This window comes from Porites lutea, chromosome 7 (genome assembly GCF_958299795.1).
Source record: "Porites lutea chromosome 7, jaPorLute2.1, whole genome shotgun sequence".
Classification (NCBI taxonomy): domain Eukaryota; kingdom Metazoa; phylum Cnidaria; class Anthozoa; order Scleractinia; family Poritidae; genus Porites; species Porites lutea.
The window spans coordinates 29,599,179-29,616,810 of record NC_133207.1 but is presented as its reverse complement, the minus strand read 5'-3'; the positions used below and the strand labels follow the sequence as shown (position 1 = coordinate 29,616,810).

Genomic DNA, 17,632 nt, shown 5'->3' with positions numbered 1-17,632 from the left:
TTGGGGGGCAAACAGAGTGTATTATGGGGAATTCGAAAATAGAGAATTAAATGCGATAGGATATTGTGTTTTTTGAAAGAGCGCCGCCGCGCTTATTTTTGTCCGACCTATATTTAGGACTGCGTTTTCTCGAATATGTACGGTTTGGATAGCATTGGCCGGTTTCATTACATTTGTGGTCAATTTGTATTACATTGGATTGCATTATTACATTTGGTCAATTGTTATTATATTTGTGGTCAATTATTATATTTGTGCCTTCAACAAAGCTAGAGGAAAAGGTTTATCGTAACTGTTTAGACCTCAGATAGTTTATTACCACTGACGGCTACGTGCACAATATGAGTTGAAATGACTCAGGATGAATTAGTAATTATTGATGTTGATTTCACCTGCAAATACAGCCACCTTGCAGATTAATAGACAAGCGTAAAGGCTTTCTCAAGCATTTAAGATAGCAGGTAAGGCTGTCGTACACAATGAATGTTTCAAGTTTAGAAACATTTAGATAATGATAATCTTCTCGCGTGAAAACATCTTGGCGAAACTCGGAGTCAAAGCCTGTAGAAAGGGCATTGACAATTAGAAGTTTATGAAAATGTAGAGCATTTTACCGTAAATGATCTAATAGACGCCCACTATATATCAAATAAACGCCTCCTTTACAATGTTAAGTTTGTAATAGACCCCCCTCTCTAATAGACGCCCCCTTGAAAATTACTCCAAAATACTAGGAATTAGCAAAAAGGAGCAAAATTATTCAATTTATTCAGTTTCTTGCTTGACTAACAAGGGTCGGTTCATTACATTTTGTTCATTGTCGAGTTTAACGTAAGGATAGACTAACGATGACAACACAATTATCCTAAACAAGGATTCTGACATCGACGTAGAGATTTGAAAGAGCGATTTGGATATCTAGAATAGCCTACACATTACATTATTGGTGGACAGAAGATTCCGCTCTTTTCAAACTCTCTTGATATCTTTGCCGAAAGCGTATTAGTTTTGTTGAGCTTGCAACATTTATGACAATATACGCCTGTCTCTTTTAAAACGCCTCTTATCCGGATTAAACGCCCCCTCTTAAGCCTCTAAAAATATCTTAGAACTAAAAAGAGTAATATCAGTGTTTTGTGAACACTCAAGACAATACAAGACAAGACTTTTAACACATCTGACACCTGACATTTTCAATTACAGTTAGAGAACTTGAATGAAAAAATAATGCAGCACTAGAATGTAAAAAAAACCAGAACATTTTAGATGGCAGAAAGGTACGAGGATGGAAACCAGAATCACAACCGCCTTCTTCACAAGTGATATACTTCCAAAGCAAAATCGCTCTAGAAATTTGTTAACTAAAATATTATTTTGCGAATCAAATTCGATCAACGGGAAATGCTTCTTTCAGTCCTAAGATGTTTGTTCCCAGACGCCTTAGCGTCCTTTTGAAATCAGCCGACTGCTTGCCTCGAGTTTTGTTTGCAGTACTAATACACAGAATACCAGGCACTGATAAATTCCGCTTGCTGCGTCACAAGCTAAGGTTGCTGCACTAAGGACAAAAAATGAACCGAGGGAAGATGATCACGCAAAACTAACCATTATTACTGACAGGAAAACATTAAAAAGGAGAATCCCGCGCCAAATAATGAAGAACAAAAAGCTACAGTTTTAATTATGTCTCCGGTGGAGGAGCTTTGGCTTGTTTTCCGAACAGCTACTGGCAATCGAGGCTCGGTTTGAACCCAGAAGTCATTTCAAAATCGATTTCAAAAGTTTTTCAAAAGTAGGTTGAGCATGATCGTCCGGGTGATCGTGGTACCGTTGTTCACAATGACTGACGTTTCGACAACCTGTGCCGTGGTAGACATCGTCAGATTCATCTTCAGAATTTACCTGAAATAGCACTGTCCCTGTTATCTTTTAACATCCCAGCACGCATGTCTGTGTCCTTACCGTTTGTTTTGAACCAAAAAAGTCATCTCATCGATATGCATGCCTGTAACCACTGCACGGCCGGTTCACGGGCTCAGACTTGCTGAGCGAGAGCCCCAGTTTAAATCAATTGGACAAAACACTAACCCAGCCTAGTCCCCAGGCGTTTTCGGCTCGGTCATTCCTGGACTCTACCATAAGCTGTGACGTCACCGAGACTTCGCGCGGACAACGGATCAAGAGAGAACGCCTAGGGAATAGGCTGACACTAACCCAGGCTCTTTGAAAAAAACTGGTAAGTTAATGCTGGCCGTGTAATGATCTTGTCTCAGTTCAACTAATCGCCCTTTTTTCGGCGATGTCCATGAGCTGACGCCATTCATCCGTCTCTCTCCAAAAATAAAAAAACAACAACAACAACCCATATTGCTGTTCAAAAAAAAATGTCGGAAATGTTTCACTGATGTGAAGTCTGCCTTTCCTCTCTTATCACAGCTTATCACCTCACACATCAAACGTATTCTTCGCAGATTGTCTACGCATTCGTGCAGCAACCGTATCAGCCTTAAAGTTACCTGTCTAATTTTTACCTCACTGCGTGGTGCAACCTCGATTCAGCCTCCTCTGGAACCATGGTTGATCACAATTTCAGAGAAACACTATCCCTGTCTAAAAACTTTTCCAGCCCACTTAGTGACATACAATCTTAACATGAAATATTGTGCGCATAAACTACGAGGAGCAATGGAGAAACTTAGTTAAAGATTTTTATCTTGGTTTTCCAGTGTACCTTTTATTTCGTATGCATAATGGTTACTTTAATCCAATCTAGAAATAACCTATTATTGTTTATCTACAAAAAAAAAATGAACAGGATCTCGAGTTAATTTAAGGGCTGGTCGTTTTATTACCTGTGAGGTGGGGGCAGCGGCCACTTTGAGAAGTATGAGAAGGCTAAGAAGATTTTCGTCCATCTTCATGCTCGGTGTCCATCCGCCATCCCCACATCCAAAATCTCCCATGTGACAGAGAACGGATGTTGGCTTTGAGTCAAAGATAATTGTAATCATCTGAGTTTTGTTTGTCCTAGACAAAGAAGACACTTTTTGGTTAACAACTGCAGTGAAACCTGTATTAGGCGGACACTAGAGCATTCCCTAAGGGTGTCAAAACATGCAGCGGGTTTTTCACTGTTTACATTAAAAAAGAAAAAACAGTTTCACAACCTTGTCTAGTACTAAAGCGTTGGTGTCGTTTAAAACCAACTCGAATAAATAAAGACCTTTATGAAAAATAGAAGTAACCTACCCGTCTGGGTTCTCGTGATGCCAGTCTTGACATGACTTGATCGCTGAAAAAAATGATCACATTCACTAGCAGTCCTGTTAGTGTTCTTGTTCTATATTCAAGCTAAGACAAGGGCACTTTTCAGTTTTGGTCAACGCTTGTTTTGTTACCTATTAGGCAAGATGCTCCAATAAAGTCCTCGTTACAAAGGCAGTTGAGATGTCTGTAATTTTGCCCACAAGTATGTCCGTTGTAACATGTCCAGTGAGTACCTGAGGGCTGAAAGTCTCAAAATGTTTTCTCGAATGGTTTGCGAACTTTTTTATTTCAGTTTACTTTCAGCATGATCCTTTTAAAAAGATAGCTTTCATATTAAAAATTCCCTCCCAACCATTTTCTGTTTGAAAAGAAGACCTACTGTCTTCAGTTAGATGTGGGTTCATACTATTATAAAAAATACGTTTGACCATCATAGAATAATGGCCAAATAAATTGTCTACAAATAAATTGTCAATGTCTACAAAAACAGATTATAATTAGTCCATCGGATGGAGAAACTCGCGGAAAATGCAGGGTTGGCTGAAAGCTTTTGCTGTAGAGCCTACTGGCCGGAACACAAGATGGCGAACCTAAAACTTAAAAATGGCTACAACTATGCATTGGACATATATACCCTTCAGGAGCCCATACTTCATGAGAAAGAAAACGAAAAATCACAAGAAAAACATTGAAGTTCCAGACTTAGCCTAGATCAGGGTCCTTAGAGGAGAAAAGGGGCGAATAGCAGGCTGTTCACACCATTATTCGCTTTTTTCTTCCTACTAAGGAACCTGATTCTAGGCCGATCCACATTTGAGGCTAAGAAATTAAACGCCAAATACTACTTACCAGTTTCAGGTTCATTAAATTGGCAATCTGTCAACAGTTTAACTTTCTTTGTACCGCTGAAACATTTGCCAGATACAGACAAATACGCGATTTTGCTTCAAACAGTACACATCTTTCCCTGTTAGCAGAGGCCTAGAGTTTCCATGGTATTCGGGATACCAGTTGCTAGCAGGGAATAGACCTCTCTCACTATTCTATATTTATTATAAGGGACAAAAAAAAACTAAGACTGAATTTACCTAGTTCACATTTTTCCTCACTCCATTGCAGATTGCATGAGCAAGCGAAAGCGTCTTTTTCTTTGTCGAACAAACAAGAACCTCCGTTGAGGCATCCAGCCACCAGACAACCCTGCAGAAAATCACATTTTGCTTGGGTAAGCAAAAGTTGTTTTCCATCGACTTCCTGCAGCTTTCTACACTAGCAAATGTTTTAGGGCAAAAACGTTTGTGACGAATTCATGTCATCCTTGCAGTCCGTACTGATCTCTCAAGATACTTTTTCAGGCGCAGTGTAAATCATATCTGTACAATATATACTTTGAACTTAGAAACCAAAATACAATTTCCAAGCTCCACGGATTCTCCTTGAATTTTTGAATTGCACTGCACATTTTTCTTAACTGTAATTAAAAAACAAGTAAACCAATTGAAGGCAAGAATACATAGCCGTCAATAACATTAAAAAATTGTCGCAGATTGAAACTGGTAGCAAAAGGACTCAGAATATGACTCAGGGCTCCAATACAAGACATATCCCCGCTTTGGATACCATTTTTGATAAATGCATCCCAAATAAAACTCAACTTTACTGTTTTTCCAACAGAACAGATGTGTATTAGAACTATGTAAGAACGCAGTTCTTACATCGCGTATGTTGTTGACAAACCTCTCTTCGACTCACCTTAAGAAACATTGAAAACGTTGTGCCCGTATTATCAGTGAGCTTGGTGTCATCATCTGCAGTTATTGAAAACTCGTGCTTGTTCAGTTCACAGTTGCTTGAGGACTCTTTAAAGTTAGAAGAAGTACACCAAGAATGCCTTAAACAAGCTTGACTGCATGCCATTTCATCCGTAGAATCGATTCTCTTTACAGCATAGCCATGTAAACGTTTGTTCTCTCGGGCTATTATGTAGGAAGATCTAGATTCTTCTTCGGCTGCCAAAACTGCTCCAAAGATGAAGCAGAATATGAGTGAGCAAATTATTTTATCCGGCCACCTCTGCAATCTCATAGCGCCGTTTTCATCAACAGGGTGTGTGTGTAACAAAGCGATAAAAGGGAAGTTTTCTCAGGTAGAATTTGCAAGGAACCCTAATATAGTAATTGTTAATAATAGCATGCTAAATTAATGATTTGAGCTCGATTGACTTGTGCGTTGTCAGTGACGTGTTCTGTCCAAAGCAAAGATAGCGTAAATGAACAGTAATAGACGGTCACTCTCAAATAAAGTTTGTATTAGACTTCCCTAAATGCACACTGTCTAATTTCGCAGCTGAAAGGAATTAAGCTATATTCTGATGTAATGCTGCTCTTAATGTAATATTCTAACGAAAAGTTTCCACAATTGTAGCGTTTGTTAAAAAAACAATTTTTCAAAATGTCTAGGTGTCCAAACAAAAAAATTGAGCAGGTGAAAATCATTGATAATTTCAAACTGAGAGAGTGGTGTGTCGATTCATAAGTTGCTTATTTCAACTATCCATGGATATCAGGATGGAATTTATTAGTATATTATATAACCACCATTTAAATGCCAGGTAAGCGTTCGCGCGAAAACATTGATATCTCCACATGTGAAAATATAACCATGTTATCTTCACACGTGAAATATCACCGTTGTTATGGCTACATAATAAATCGCGCCTTTCACAGAAAAAAATATTTAAAAGTGAAATGGCTTGGTAATTCACTGGTGTTTATATAATAAATAGAACATTGCATGGCCGCTTGAAAAAAATATTTACCTAAATAATGATTGGAGCTTAGCCATTTAATCTGGAGCTAAGCCATCTATTTGGTATACGGAACTATTTTTACAGACTGATCATTGCATTTCACTTATTATCTCTTGCTGTTGAATATATAGAGGATATTACATGGCCGCTTGGAGATACGAAATTTCTCTTCGAGTATTGAAATATCCTCTATATATTCAGCAGCAAGAGATAATAAGTTAAATGCATTGATCAGTCTGTAAAAATAGTTCCGTATAACAATTAGATGGCTTAGCTGCAGATTATTTAGGTAAATATTTTTTTAAACGTTCAGCAGTTCACAACAAGAACACAAGGGGATGTAACAATTTTGTGGTCCCCCGATGTAGACAAAGGGCATATTATTTTCGGTGTCCAAGGGCATGGAATGGACTAGCTGACAATATTAAGAACACTATAAAGATATTGATAGTTTTAAGCGGACACTTTCTTCATACGAAATAAATTGATTGGATGTATTTTGAATTTAATTAAACTACTGTAAATAAGTCTTCTTTTCTTAATTACCATTATAATGTAATAGTTAACATTGTGACTGAAAAGCCGCCTGTTGAAGGGAGTCTCAATAAAGTATCAGTATGTGACTGGTATGTAATTAGCAAAGGAACGTTACTCAGATTAACGGATTGTCACATGCGGGAAACGTCAGAACTGAAATCCCCTTGAAAAGAAGTCCTAACTTAACTTAAACAATGCTTATTATTTTTTTGCAAGAAATATGTCTTCTTTTGTGTTTCTAATACCTAATTGAACCTCTTGATTAATCCATACTAAAATTTTTTTTTTGTTTAGTGGTCTCGGTGACATGCATTCAAATATCACCCTTTGAAGGAAGGGTGACTTGAGGAGAAAGGCAGAGAAGCAGGAAAATTGTATGCGCACATGCAGAAAGGTTATAGTGTTTACGTTTATAAAACATAATTTAACATATTTTTCTTTTTTTTTTTTTCACTCTCGTCTTTGTATCCACACCTTCTAACACCAAAGAATTATATTTTGGTTAATTGTATATCCCGTTTTCTTGCCGGCAAAATTGGTTAGGAAAGGAGTCTAATAAAATCCTTGAGAAGCAGAATAGCTTTACTTAAGAAATCGTGGCTGAAGTGAAGCATCTTGAACAATTTACTGACAGCGAGTACCGTGTATAAACTCACGAAAAGACTTCAGACAGGTGAAAAAGAAAAAGTGTTTAATGCAATTTTATGTGACAAAGCTAAACAGTTTCTAAAGACAGATCAGTATTCGCGCCGCTAGCCTGTTCCAGGCGTTCAGATAGTAGAGCGCGGGAGAAAAATTCACGAAGAAAAAAAACCAGGGGAGACTAGAGGCCCCCCCTCCCGTTTTCCCGGTGTACAATTTAACTCGCTCCCCACTGACCACCGCGCTCTACTATCTGAACGCCCGAAACAGGCTATCGCGTCGCTCTAGCAGCAAGTTGTCGTTCTGGCAGTGGAAATGGTTTACTGTACACGCTTTGTTTTCTGATACCTACAAAAACGTAAAACTATCATTAAGTTCAGACAAAGACGCCCAGGCCTGCGGCTACGTGCTGTATCATTATTTCTTTTATACCACTTATTACGGTAGTTAGAATCCAACTTCATCTCCAAAGGTTGTGAAGTGGTGCTACAAACACAAGCCCATTGTTAAGAAAGCACCCAGTCCCTGTTCATTTCTAAAATCTCAGTATCTCTTCCCGTTTCCTTATAATTAGCCTGCAGTTTTTCTCGTTTCTCGGGCGAGGAGCGTAAGGCACGCTTGTGTCTGGTGCTCCTCGCTCGCTTCACGCTTGCCCTCCCTTGCTATCTTGTACGCATACATGTAACCACTTCTCGGCCGCTTAGCTCAGATTTGCTAATAAGACACTAACAGGCTTTTTAAAATACTGGCAAGATAATGCTGGCCGAGTATAATGATCACGACTTAGTTGAGATGACAGCATAATTTTGCGGTGTCATTAAGCCGTTTTCCTCGTCTCATTGATTCTCACCCTCTCTCATTTATTTTAAAATTCGAAGGTGAGGCCAAACAATCTACGTTGCTGATGGAACAGTGCAGGTGGGATTCACCACTGCCTCATTTATCACTCTTCACACATCACACCGTACCCGGCGGGGTACTTCCTATGATGGCCTATACGGGGAGGCTCCGCCCGAAAGGGGTATCTTTTTTTCACGCTTCAGGTATATGAAAAGGTAGGAATTTCACTAGTTTCATAAAGTGTATATACCTGGATTTGTGATAACCGCCGGGTCAGCAAAAAATTTTATAATTTCTTTCAACTTCCCCTGTTTTAGCTTGTTTACTGAGTTGTTTGCTTGTGTCGTTTTTTTATTACTGGTTTTCAGTGTCACGCCATTCAAAATAGATAAAAATCAAAATCAAAACCATTCCACAGATAAAGCCCAGAATATGGGAAGTGAAAGGAGGTAAATATACAAAGACCCCCGCCAAGATTTGGGTCGAAGGAATAATTGGTATACGAGATATCCGGGGAAATGTTTTACCCAAATTTATAGAGCTTTGTATGGAGACGCCTTGCTGGAGCTCATCCGGATTAGCTCCAACATGGCGGACGGAAACCAACAGAAACATATGTTACCGAGTTTTGCTACAAAAGCGTGAATTTACTCCTAGAGGAACTCATAAACATCAAAGTAATACTTTTTCTAATACTTGAACTGTTTAGATAGCAAGATTCCTCGAAAAAAGTCACTTTTTTAACCTAAATGACAGCTCTCTCGGCCGTCATGTAAATGCTGCGTCATGCAAAAGCTTAGAAATTCAAGCGTACTCCACAACAAAACCAATAACCCTTTTGAAGCGAAAATTTGTTTTCAGCTGCTCTAATACACCATGAAATTAAAATCTCAGTAGGATCGATAGTTTTGTAAGTTTAAATTTTAGTGACGTCATGTGAAAACCAACAATTGTTGTTGTTTTGTGGTTAGGGATTTGTGTAGAAGTGGCTGTAGACAGTATTTCGCGAATGTTTGAGTAGATAGAAATTCGCCAAATTCTCAGGTCTACAGCCACTTTACACAAATTCGTAACCACAAAACAAGAGAAAAAACGACTAAGAAAACAACAAACAACAACACCGTAGCGGACTGCCTTCGTGTGGCAACTGCCTCAGTCCAAAAGTGCCTCCCTCAGACCGGTTGTTGGCCATTGATTCAATCTCTTGTGGAACCACTGGATACTGATCAAAGTTTGAAAAAAAATTATCCCCCGGCTGTCTTAGGACTTTTCAGATCCATTCTGCTACTCATCAATCTAAGCTGATAAATGCATTTCAGCCCCGACGTGTTTTTTTTTTTTTTTGCGCATCAACACTACGTTGTTAACTACGCAGTGGCTAATCCAGGGGAGGGAGCCGGGGGGCCCGGGCTTCCCGCGCCCCCCGGGATAAACTTAGATTAAACTTAATCCTGAAGGACCGTTAAAAAGTTTTTTTGAGACCGGTACTCCACCACCTTATCTCAGGGTCTGGTTGACCGGGGCCCCCTTTATCTGAAGGTCTTTATTCGCCACTGTTACGGGTAAAGAGAAAATCAAAAAAGTAATAAGGTTTGATAAGAAAAACAAACTCAACGTCGGTTGTCATACTTGAACAGAATGGCGATGCGATCGTTGCGTTAATCAATAGCGATCGTCCCAACTTCGATTTCGTCTGAAATACCCGCCCTTACAAAGTTTCAACACTCGTATAACCATGTTCGTCCACTTTAAATGTAACTGACTTACATGCCATTTTAGAACAAAGAGAGTTTCATTTACTTAATCTGAATAGTGGGTATAAAGCGGTGGCACCAGAGAAACATTCAACGATTTTTATCTTTATTTCCCTATTCTTTTTTCTTTATTTATTTTTCTATAATTATATTCATGATTAGCGAGTGAGTTTGGCTCTTTATTTTAATCTACAAAAATTTAAAATAGTCTACTGTGAATTCTAACGTTTGGTTAGGCTAGTCTAACACCAACTATGAGCTACGAGCAGCAATGGAGAAACACAGGCAACGATTGTAATCTTGGTTTCCCTTTGTATCTTCTTTTTTAATTCTAATGTATAATGTTCACTTTAATTCAATCTATAAAAAGTCTGTCGTTTATCCAGAAAAAACGAAAACTGAGGATCTAGCCATCTAGCGTTAATTTAAGCTAGTTTTCGTTTGGCACCAAAAGTAAATTAACCCAGTCATAAGTTTCTTTTTACTACACCAAAATATATCCCATAGTCTTAATATGTTTACTGCCATTATCTGGAGACCATACATATAGCCTCGTTTCCACATGAGGTGCTATGATCAGATTCTCCTCCAGTACCAAACCCAATTCTACAGTCACAGGACTTACAATTGTTTTTGTTGTTACTAATGATACTGATCCTGGCTTTGGATCTGAGAGTACTAATAACCTGCATTGTGCGTAACTCGAAAAAAGCGATGGAAATAAACGGCTTCTCGAGTGTTTTAGCCTTTTACACGTATACTGCTGCAAATGAATCCATTATTCCAGGCCATAAAGATTTTTTATTAAAATGTTTCCAGTCCAATACCCTAGTTTTCCTTGTTCACAATTATGTAAAACAGCAATATTTAGTTTACAAATCTACAATCTATGAACCTCGTCCCCAGGGCGCTTTTCCCTGTTTACAATCTATGCAATAGTAAACATGTACTCAAGTTAATACTATATTTACCACTACTTATAATCTGGAACCGACTTCAACGTTAGTGTGCAAACTGCAGCTCATAGAGATGAACTGTCAGATTGCCTGCCAAATAAACAAATAGAATGTCATCGTTATAAAAGAAATACTTCAACAAACAAAATTTTCTTCTGTGGTGTTTTCTTTTTACTGCACCAAGATGTACCCCATGGCCTTGATGCGCTTGTTACCATTATCAGCACGGAATACTGCAAAGTTTCCACATGTGTTGCTGTTATCACCCCTCTCTCCAGCACCAAACCCAATTCTGGGGCGACAGGCAATGCAGTCAGGCCTATGGCTACCAAGGATACTTATTCTTGCTCGGCTAAAATAAAACGGCCAGTCACTCCTGGCGTTAAATCCTTCCTTGTTACAGTTGTACTGAAACGAGGCATTAGAACCAATCAGCGACTTCCATGTGTCACGACCCAGTGAAGTGTTGCGGTATTGCCCATCAGCGGTCAGAGAGTACAAGGAATTCGCCTGCTGGTTGACCACAATAAACCTGATCTGTTGGCCGATCTTCATACCGAGGCAGATCTTGGAGAAGGATGTGTTCCAGTAGGAGGGAAGTTTAGTCTATTGTGAGTCAAACCCAGTCCTCCCTCCGTCAAGGTTAAAGGTTTCTTTGTTTCTCCAAAATGATGTATCGTAATGAAATGTTTGCTATGGTAAAAAGGAGGAAGAAATAGGAAAAATGTTCTTTAAAAAGAAAAGTTGAAATTTAAAGGTTTCTTTTTTCTTCTAAAGACAACATCTTTACCGGAGAAGACGAAAAAAAGATTTTGCAATAAAAGATCCATTACAATGGAAAGAATATCTGGAACGTCCTCGCTTCTCCAGCTTTATAATATAAAATGAAATTAGCCACAGCTGGCGAAATGGCGTTAACGGTCACCAATAGAATACAAAGTAAACAAATACTGCACTCTTTAATCATTGATGCGATTGAAAAATGCTGAATTGAATATAATTATCTTTTATTAACTCTCGAGTATTCGTAAGTACAGAGACCAGGCTTTTGCGTTTTGATGAAAACCTTCGCATCGTCTGACAGAAAGGGCAGGTGACCTCTGCTACTGACCGAGATATTCCAGCAGAAGCTTAAAGGTGTTCTTAATACTTAAATGTTTCAGATCCAAGGACTTACCATGTACCAACGAGAAGAAAAGTTAGAGAGCCGAAGACGCCTCAAACTTGGAGGCTGAAGTTATGCTCCCCCAGAAAATTTTGCAATTTTACGTCCTAAGTATGAAATTTCTGTCGCTGAGGTGCAGACGTTCCTCCTGATGAAACGTCCCTAGCGACAAGGAGCAAGGAGAAACGGCTGTATTCGCAGGCTAGGGTAATTGAAAATTACCGCTGACAGCGGCAAAACTGCATGTATTTAATTATTAATAACACATTTTTTTCCACTCTCGTCGCCAAACTAAGGGAAAACGTTCACAATATCTTACCTTCTTGCCGTCCATCTTCATGACCGGTGTCCATCCTCCATCTCCGCATCCAAAATTTCCAAAGTGACAGAGAACTGAAACTAGTTTGGAGTCAAGGAGGAGAGTGACCAACTGAGTCACGTTCAACCTGTACAAAATGAAATCTCATTTTAATTTTTTCAGCTTCCAACTGTCGGAGAGAAAAAAATGGAATGTTCTGTAAAAAAAGGTTCGCCTTTTCTTACAAAAATAAATGAATGGAATTCAGTACAGTCTCAGCCAAATCTAAATTTCTCAGGTTCCCCATTATGTTAGTACTACACGTTTAATGTATTTTGGACTAATCACCACCAGCACAGGTTGACAATTATATATTTTTGCTTTATCTTACCCGCACGCTGTGCTGATCTTCAAGTAACTTTAATAAAGTTTATTTGAATAAAGTGTTCTGTACGAATTAAATTCGGACATCGAAGATGGCTAAACAGCGTAGCTGATGTTCAGAAGAAAAGGGAAAGGGGCGACTGAAAAACCACGAAAATGGTGCGCATGATGTTTTTCTCATCTGACGTCAAAGGATCGCTATTTTACCCGCGAGCTACCTGTAAGACTTGGATTGGTTGTTTTGACAACTACTCAGAACATGTTACACAGATATTCAGTAGTTTTGCATGTTTATTGATGCTCACGTATTTTATCCAACCCGTTTAATAGGGACAACGGTTTATACGGAAAACGGACACTTTTCTGTGTTCCCAAGTCAGAAAATCTCATATATCGTCAGCCCCGCTTTATGGACACTGGTGACCACAGGCTACCTATAGCTGCCACTGTCTATTTCCTTGCCACAACCACGCACTAACTGCATGCAATGAACCTTTTTCAAATAATTACAGATTTCTGTAGGTTAATACGATTTTGTTACTAAAAAAAAAAAAACTCCAATTAAAATAGTGTGCAAGTTTGATTTTGATAAGAGGGTCTCAATGGGGTGGTGGCCTTTACGGTTATCGGCTAAAATTTTGGCTCTTTTACGGCTATCGGTTAATTTTTTTCAGTTACGGTTAACGAAAAAGTTAAAAATTAACTTCTTTTGTTTCAAAAAATTAAATATTAATTAACCTCTATTTTTTGAATAAAGGTCTTCGGATCATCTCGGGATGAAATAAGCTATTCTTTTGAAAAATTTTAACATTTGATAGATCATACTTTTTATAAAGTATTCCACTTCTAATATTATCTTACACTTAGAAATGTCAATAGTCAATTTAAAAATAATCTTTGTGAAAAAGCAAAAGCAGACACGCGAACGCCCAACTCAAGGCCGGGACGCGACGTTCATTATAACAGAAATGGCCGTTTCCACACTAGAAAAGGATTATTCGTGTGAGACGGGTTATCCGTTTGATGATTCGCGTCAGATAGGTAATACGTCTTAATTTGAAAATGGAATAATGAACAATCCCCCTGACTTTTGAAGACGGGATTATCCGTTCCAGATAGCCTGTGTACAGCCGCCCCCTCCACTCAGAAAATTTCGGAGAAGGGGTGTCTGTGGGGAGGACGCGACTGTACACAGGCTAGTCTCAGACGGATGATCCATTTCTAGCCCTAGTGTGAAAACGGCCAATCACAAAATTCCCGTGTCCAGTGTTTTTAACGATAGTGAAGGACTGTACGGAACGACTGTCTGCAGTTGCCTTGTCCGTAGGCCACATTATTCCGTGCGGCTAATGTGTTTCTGGTCACGTGGTCCGAGCGAGTTCGCCACCGAAATGCCTTGACCGAGATTGCGTGGGAAGACGCCGTACAGGGACTAGGCATGGTAATGTCTACCGTAGCGTCAGAGAAAATCAGGGAAATGTTGTTTATCGGCAACGTGTTTTACAAACAGTGACATCTCTGCTTGTTGTTTCATTAGTGTTTCGAGGGCACGACCTCCGGAAAATTGCAAATATTAATCCCCAGCAAGAAGCCACACTTTCGCTATGGAAAAAATTAGTTCTCCGAGAGAGCGCCGGATGGAGCCTAGGTCTTGGTTAAGGCGCTTCGCCTGACGTGCGTACAGAATCACACTAGCCGGGAAATAAAAAACGGAACCATAAGTGAGTTTAGTACCTTCCTTAAAAGTGGCAAATCTAGGAAACACTTTCTTTTACGGTTAACTCTTTTTTACCCTATTTACGGCTAACGGTTAAAATTTTTCAATTTTTACGGCTATCGGCTAAATTTTTGGCCGTTTTACGCCTATCGGTTAACCCCATTGAGACCCTCTGATAAGGCAGTCTTTCTTCCCATTGACCCTTGCGTGGTCTGAGCTCATTTTAAATTGCCTGTAACAAGCCACTCCACCCCTCATCCGCCAAAAGGGATGGAATGGTATACGAAAGGAGTACCTTTTCTGTCAAACATGGTATGTGGAAAGGTAACGACTTGGACCTCGGGGTAGAGCTTCCCCGTAAAAATTTGTTGAGTACCCCCTGGGGATAAAATGCCTCCAACAAGCCACTCGAACCCTCAACCATTAGAGATGAATGGAATGGTATACCTAAAGGAGTACCTTTCCTGCAAATAGTTAGACCCAGGGTTGAGTTTCCCCGTATAAAACTTTATTGAGGGCCTCCCGGGAGAGTTTACGATAATTATTATATGACAGTTTGTGATTTGGAACGATTTGGAAGTGTTCGTTTTCCATATCAACCAGGTTTACTTATGAGCACTGAAATATCTGAACTTTTTGTCGGTACAAATGAACCATTCGTTTTATACAGGTGTTCGTCAAGCGAAACGGCGGGGTTCCTCTGCATTTCATCAAGAACTTTATTTTGCTGGAGGGTCTTTATTTTTATTATCTGAACAGTACCAATCATTTGTTTTAAAAATTCAACAGTTTTTACGATTTAGGTCTCTTATAACCTTAAGTTTCCAGAATGGAGAACAAAGACTAGTACTAAAATAGCAGCCACGATACAAATTCTAACAATTAAGCGATATCGACACTCTCTGCAACACAAATTGTACTCCATTTTTGAAGCTTGACGAGTGATTTTTTGGCTGTTTTTGTGGCTCATAAACAAAGCACTGACGCACTCCGAATGATCCCCCGGACTTTTTACTTTTTACTGATCTATCCTCATCAATTAAATTACTATGCATAGGTTTACTCACTTTTCCGTGAGCTGATTATAAACCTCTTGGCATGACTTGGCAACCGTAAAAAAAAAGAAGTAGATAACGTAATAATTCAATCAGTAAAAGCTATTTTTTTAGAGAAATACGTGGCTGTCAAAACTCGGTTACCTTGTTAATATCAATGTTGACGTACACGTCACTACACCTTTAAAAAGTTCCCAGATAAATTTTAGGTAAAACAGCCAAGTTTGGTTGTCCAAACTTGAACGGGGGCCCCGGTCTGAATATCAATTACCTTCGTAAAATTCTCCATAGAACCCTTCTTTGCAACGGCAGTCAAACGAGTGGTACTTGTAGTTCGCTACACAGGTGCCTCCGTTCTGACATGGTGATGACATACATGGAGTATTACGTGGAGTTAACAACAAGCTGCAACAAATAATTCATTTATACATAAGCTTATTGAAATATTATAGAAAGAAACTTGGCGGGAAGTCCCTCGACCGAAAGCTTGTTATCGCAAACCCCGCCATTAGATCGAGGCACATCACCAAACAATTCCTTTGATTGTCAACTTCAACAGTGACTCCCATGCTAAATTTTTCAATGCTATTTCTTTTGCGAAACTCAAACGTTCGAGCAATTCTCAGAAATCCCCCCAAATACCGCCACAAATTGATATCGTTTCAGAGTTCAACCTGCGCATTTGAGGTCCAAAATCAATACATTTGAAACGCTTTCTTCACAGCTAAAATTCAAATTTGGCAAAAATATTTGAACAGACTTGCAATAACATTGCCAAGGAGTCATACAATTTACATTTGTACTTAAAAAAGTCTTAAAAACTTACTCGTTTCTCCATCATGTAGGACTTCCAGCTACTCGTAAATCTTCTACGGGTAAACTGGTGTCTACCCCGGAAAAACGGCTGGTTCTACCGGGTAAGGTCGATGACGTCACCACAAAATGAAAAAAACATGGCGCTACCCGTTACCCGTACACCGATTTCGGGGTATCTTAAGGTCTCTATTGTCGAAGGATTCGCTCGTTAACTTTTTTGGGGGATCCTCTCGAATTTCTGCCAGTTCATTCCCGTCTTCAAGCGTGATCTCATGTGCGTTAAAATTTTCAAACACGGACCATATTTTCTTCCACGGAAAGGTTACGATTCAGTTTCTACATCAGCGTCGTTCTCATTCAAACAAAGCTAGGTTAAAATCTGTAGACATCTCAGTCCTTAGGGTTTACAGATATATTCTTAAGTATATTCGGTCAAAACTAAGAGCACTGTAAGTATTCACTCGCCAAAGTGACGCTTGAGTCTTTTGAAAACTGGACATTGTGTCTGGCTCGGAGTCGCTTCTATCTTTCTTTTGATTCTTTCGTTGGTCTTTGGAAAAACACTGCAAATGACAAATAAGCTCGTCGAGATGATCGGGTGCAGGCATGTTTGTTGTCATATTTGTCGAAGGAATTACTCATTTTCTCTTAGGCAAAACATCTCGAATCTCCGCCAGTCGATTTTCGTCTTCTTAACTGTGTACTACGATAAAATTTTCAAACACTGACTAGAATCCTCTTCGATAAGATTACGAGTTAGTTTCTTCATCGCCTTTGTTCACAAATAAACACGGTTTAAAATCTTGAAGGACAAAGTCAAAATCTAAGTCCTCAATAATAAAACCATAATAAAACTCAAGGTTGATAGACGTCTTGTAACTTAATTTCAACCTTTTTTCCGAGGTAAAGAGATTTAGAGCTCCGAAATGAGCTTTTTCTTTGAAATTTTGGTCCGTGTAGCAAGTTACGGGCCGCAAACTCAGCCATTATAATAATAATCACTTTCGTCGATTCGTGTTCGTGACACTCTGGTTATTAAAAATCGCATAGAACTGGGATATCAAAAAATATCTTACTTGAATAAACTCTATGCAAAAATTTTACCCCACCTTGATGGAACTGTGATGAAAACTCTCGTTCCTTTTATATTCCTCAGGATTGCTGTACTTTTCTGAGGATAACAACTCACACCGCAACTTTCCATCTGCTCCTTTGTAAGCTGCCAGGTTGAAGGACAAACAGGAAGGATTACCGAGGCATTCAAAGGTGCAGTCAAGGCTGTCATACACTGTGAATGTTCCAACTTTAGGAACGTTTAAATAATAGTACTCTTCCTTTATAAAGACATCTTGACGAAGGCTGTGATGATACACATGATGGTGAATTCTGAAG

The 17,632-nt window shown here is 39.1% G+C and overlaps 1 pseudogene; it reads right to left on the bottom strand.

Moving 5' to 3' along the window:
* Nucleotides 1–10,976: 10,976 nt before the first annotated feature.
* LOC140944761 (uncharacterized) overlaps nt 10,977–17,632 on the bottom strand; it is a 7,765-nt pseudogene continuing 1,109 nt past the window's right edge.